Here is a 5,402-nt window from a genome sequence, read left to right as displayed (position 1 = left end):
AAATGGATTAAAAATTCCAAATATATATATATTTGGTAAAAATATTTTTATTGATAGATTTATGATCATGACAATGAGAGACATAGAAACTTGTTTCATCAATTCGATGTCTCTAGGTCCGTATTTAAGCCGTCCAAGTTTGTTTATTTTTAAAAAAAATGATTTTGGGACGAATCTGGATTCGTCCCAAATTAGAAATTAGATTCGTCCCAAACTTTGGGACGAATTCCTGATTCGTCCCAAAATTTGGGACGAATCCAAATTGTCCCAAACCTAAAATTATTTTTAAATAATTAAAATGAAACATGTAAGGCTTAAATATGGACCTAGAGACCTCGGAATTTGATGAAACAAGTTTCTATGCATTGGTATCGTTGAGCTAATCGTAAATACGTCATCATCCATAATTTTTAATTATTATTTTCAGTAATTTGAATTTTAACACCAAATAAGGTCAAATTGGGATTAAAAATTCCAAATATATATATATTTGTTAAAAAATATTTTTATTGATAGATTTATGATCATGACAATGAATGATCACACATAATCCGAATAAGGCATCCAATTGATTGTTTTAATTGATTAGTATTTTTGTAATGAATTCGGATTAATTGTCAATTTTGGGACAATTCTGGATTCGTCCCAAAATTTGGGATGAATTCGGGATTCATCCCAATTTTAAATAATTTTAAATTTAACATGAATTTTGAAATGGACCTAGAGACCTCAGAATTTGATGAAACAAGTTTCTATGCATTCGTATCGTTGAGCTGATCGTAAATACGTCATCATCCATAATTTTTAATTATTATTTTCAGTAATTTGAATTTTTAACACCAAATTAGGTCAAATTAGGATTAAAAAATTCCAAATATATATATATTTTGTAAAAAATATTTTTATTGATAGATTTATGATCATGACAATGAGGCGAGCACATAGAAACTTGTTTCATCAAATTCCAATATCTCTATGTAGATATTTTTTAAAACATCTATAGATTGATACTAACTAAAAATGTGTTGTGTACTGAACGTTTGTAAATTAGTGTCTGAAAACTTAAATAAGGACCTAGAGACCTCGGAATTTGATGAAACAAGTTTCTATGGATTCGTATCGTTGAGCTGATCGTAAATACATCATCATCCATAATTTTTAATTATTATTTTCAGTGATTTGAATTTTTAACACCAAATTAGGTCAAATTGGGATTAAAAAATTCCAAATATATATATATTTGGTAAAAAATATTTTTATTGATAGATTTATGATCATGACAATGAGACGAGCACATAGAAACTTGTTTCATCAAATTCCGATGTCTCTAGGTCCGTATTTAAGCCGTCCAAGTTTGTTTATTTTTTAAAAAAATGATTAAATTTTTGGGACGAATCTCTGGATTCGTCCCAAATTTTGGGACGAATCCAGAGATTCGTCCCAAACTTTGGGACGAATTCCTGGATTCGTCCCAAAATTTGGGACGAATCCAGAATTCGTCCCAAACCTAAAATTATTTTTAAATAATTAAAATGAAACATGTAAGGCTTAAATATGGACCTAGAGACCTCGGAATTTGATGAAACAAGTTTCTATGCATTGGTATCGTTGAGCTAATCGTAAATACGTCATCATCCATAATTTTTAATTATTATTTTCAGTAATTTGAATTTTTAACACCAAATAAGGTCAAATTGGGATTAAAAAATTCCAAATATATATATATTTGTTAAAAAATATTTTTATTGATAGATTTATGATCATGATAATGAGACGAGTACATAGAAACTTGTTTCATTAAATTCCGATGTCTCTAGGTCCGTATTTAAGCCGTCCAAGTTTGTTTATTTTTTAATAAAATGATTAAATTTTTGGGACGAATTCTGGATTCGTCCCAAATTTTGGGACGAATTCTGGATTCGTCCCAAATTTTGGACGAATCCAGAATCGTCCCAAACCTAAAATTATTTTTAAATAATTAAATGAAACATGTAAGGCTTAAATATGGACTTAGACCTCGGAATTTGATGAAACAAGTTTCTATGCATTGGTATCGTTGAGCTAATCGTAAATACGTCATCATCCATAATTTTTAATTATTATTTTCAGTAATTTGAATTTTTAACACCAAATAAGGTTAAATTGGGATTAAAAAATTCCAAATATATATATATATTTGGTAAAAAATATTTTTATTGATAGATTTACGATCAGGACAATGATACGAACGCATAGAAACTTGTTTCATTAAATTCCGATGTCTCTAGGTCTGTATTTATTCCTTTTGATTTTTTCCCTTTTTTATTAAAAAAAAAAAATAAATTCTGGGATGAATCCTGGATTCGTCCCAGATTTTGGGACGAATCCAGGATTCGTCCCAGATTAGGGTCGAAATTGGGAACAAAAAAATTTTGATGCTAATAACCCTATGTCTATATCCCATTCCGATTCTTGTTTTCTTCCCCATTTCTTTCTCCCCCGTTCCCCTTCCAACCTGCGATTTCCAGGGTTTCGGCCACATCTCCAACCGACGATGGCGGCGTGATATGCGACGACCGCTTGATCTCCGGCCGTGGAAGGTTTTCGATTGGTAAGCCCACTGCTCTCGAATCTCCCTCTCTCGGATCTCCCTCTCTCCGGCGCGTGCTGGCCGCCGCTGCGCGACCTTCATGCCGCGGCCGCCGCCGCCAGCCGCCGCCTTGACGAGCACCGGGTAGCCGATCCCGGCGTGGGCCTTGCCGTGGCTAACCGCCGTCTCCCTCTGCAGTTGAAGAAGAAGCCCAAGATCATGCAACAGCATCTTGATGTAAGTTTCCTATAAAAACATGCTTGTTTTCCTAAATTTGGTTTGATTTCTCGCACTTGACTTAGGATTGATCTCTTTTCTGCTCTTTACCATTGATATGCGCCTTCTCTTATGCTTGATTTGCCTCTGCAGTATTGTTTCCCTGGTTTATGGCTATCCAAGATAACTCCTCGATCCTACAAAGCCAATGAATAAGGTTAGTTTTATTTTTCCTCGATTCTGCAAGGGTTAGAGATCGTTGATGAGGGTTTTAGTTCTAGAAACTAGTAAGAGCTCAGTTAAATGATTTTAGATTTGCCATTTATTTATTAAGAATCGTTTCAGATAACTCAGAGACTCTTTGACGAGATGACTAATCAAAATGGTATATCCAAATCTTTGCTAAGAAATCAACACCAAGTACATTGTTCAGGATTTCATTGTGATTTCTTCAATAATATGTTTTTAATTTTTAGTTTCTATTTTTTTTAATGAAATGAGAATTGAATTATTTGTAGAAAATATTGACTTTCATGCGTATTAATCAGTACATGTTTTCAATTGCAGACATGTGTTCTTATAGTCCGTATACATTGTGAAGGTTGTAAGGATAGGTCAGGAAGAAGGTGCAGAAGGTTCAAGGTAAGTTGTGGGGTTCAGTTGTATTTTATTCGTTGTTTAATTGGTTTATTGTTTGGCTGGGTTCATGTGGTACATGGAAGCAATAAATAACATATTGTTGTAGGAGCTTTGTTGATTCTTTGAAAATGTGAACTCAATTTTACTCTGTTTCAATTATGTTTCATATTCTGTTATTTACTTGAGTTATGCTTGTATTGTAATTCAAAGAAGGAAAATGTTTGTCTGGCAAACTCTATATCTGAAATGCATAAATTTGGAGCAATCTATAATATCAAATGGTTCTCATACTTTGGCACATGAATCCAATGATTTGGGTAAAAAAGATAAAAAGAAGAAAGGAACAAAAAGAGGAAGGCACTTTGATAGAGATTCTCGAGCTACTAATCCAGAGGTTCGTTTGGAGTCTCTAACTAGGCAATATGAATGAAGTCTCTAATACTCTAACTTTATTTTTGTCCTGATTTGATAATGTTGTTTGTGCAGGTCTCAATTTGGTGTGATCTCACTGTAGTTGAAGACAGCTGTATTTGTTCACCTCTTTTCGGTATTCCTAAGTTCATTAATATGCATTTACTGATCTATATATAAAGTTAGCTTTAAATAATTATGTTATAGTTGTTTAATTATATAAAGTTAACTTTAAATAATTATGTTAAAGTTAGCTTTAAATAGTTGTTTAATTGTGTTCCTTCTTTTGATAAGTTGCTCTTTCTTGTTTTGTCTTCAATGATAATGATGCATAAAAGTTCTGAATTTGATCTATGTACAGTCTCAAAACTATATAGATACATAAAAGTTCTATATTTCATCTAGAATTACATCACACTATTCTAAAATTCTTTACTAGATAACGATGCATCCTCCTACCTTAATATTTTGCAAAGAGTTGTTAAAAATGTGCTAAAGTTATTCATATGAAATTGTCAACTAGTTAACACAATGAAAGGAACAATTATTTTAAACATCCTTTAGTTTACATTAAATACCAACCAAAGACAAAACTATAAATTCAGCAAATTAAAATGAAAAATAAAGTTAACTAAGTGAGAAAATTTGAACCCTAATACCATACTTCACAAGATCTCTCTCTTTTTCTCTCTATATGATGTGCCAATTATATTAGGTTGTATCATAGTTACGATACATGTACTTAGCTTCAAAATAATGCTTATAATTTTATTTACCGTTGCTATGACATGGATGATTCATATCGTTGGTAAATATGACTTTTATTAGAATGTTTAAGGAATTTCACATTTATGTTTTGTTTCCAATTATTCTTTTTACATGGCCATATCGTATACTATTTACAATATTTCTTGTTACACATAATCTAGTTTATTTGTTTGTTGTTATGTAGGCAAAGGAGATTTGATGGGGATCAAAGATTTTGTGGCACACGAAGATGACTATATGTATTCTTAGTGTTGTTGGATGGATGATGGACTTATAAAACATTGGGTTGTTGAACTTGTAAACTTTGTTGAACAAGATGGATTTTATAAACTTTGTTGAAATCTTTATATTTTTTGAATTATGAGTTGATGTGTTGAATGTTAAATTAGGATGTGTTGAATGTTAAATTAGGATGTGTTGAATGCATATTATTTGTTATTTGAATTTGGTTTTTATGTATTTGGATTGTATTGCAGAAATAAATTGAAGCTGGAAAAAATATTTGATATAGGGACGAATTTGGCAACGAAAATGATTTGTCCCAATTCTATCGTAATTTGGGATAAAATTATTTTCGTCCCAAAATTCGTCCCAGATTCTGGGACGAATTCTGGGACGAATCTACAAAATTCGTCCCAAAATTTGTCCCAGAATCTGGGACGAATTCAGGGACGAAAATTTATATGATTATCAAAGAATTTGGCAAGTTTTTGTTGCCAAATTCGTTGCCAGTTTTGCAACAAATTTATTATTCGTTGCAAACTTAGGAACAAAAATGGCAACAAAAAAAATTTTGTCA

General features: G+C 31.7%; 1 long non-coding RNA gene across 6 annotated transcripts; it reads left to right on the top strand.

Moving 5' to 3' along the window:
- The first annotated feature begins 2,427 nt into the window (after positions 1-2,427).
- LOC121978016 lies at positions 2,428-3,972 on the top strand. 6 transcript variants are annotated; one of them, XR_006111107.1, is made up of 5 exons: positions 2,429-2,590; positions 2,939-3,002; positions 3,131-3,170; positions 3,353-3,818; positions 3,911-3,972. It is a non-coding gene; the product is annotated as an uncharacterized LOC121978016 (long non-coding RNA). The 6 variants fall into 6 exon arrangements; XR_006111105.1 differs by lacking the exon at positions 3,131-3,170 and adding an exon at positions 2,768-2,806 and having other exon boundaries at positions 2,430-2,590; XR_006111108.1 differs by lacking the exon at positions 2,429-2,590 and adding an exon at positions 2,795-2,806.
- The last annotated feature ends 1,430 nt before the right edge of the window (positions 3,973-5,402 follow it).

This window comes from Zingiber officinale, chromosome 4B, assembly GCF_018446385.1.
Source record: "Zingiber officinale cultivar Zhangliang chromosome 4B, Zo_v1.1, whole genome shotgun sequence".
Taxonomy (NCBI): Eukaryota; Viridiplantae; Streptophyta; class Magnoliopsida; order Zingiberales; family Zingiberaceae; genus Zingiber; species Zingiber officinale.
Note: the sequence above shows the minus strand (reverse complement) of the source record. Positions and strands in the feature narration are given on the sequence as shown.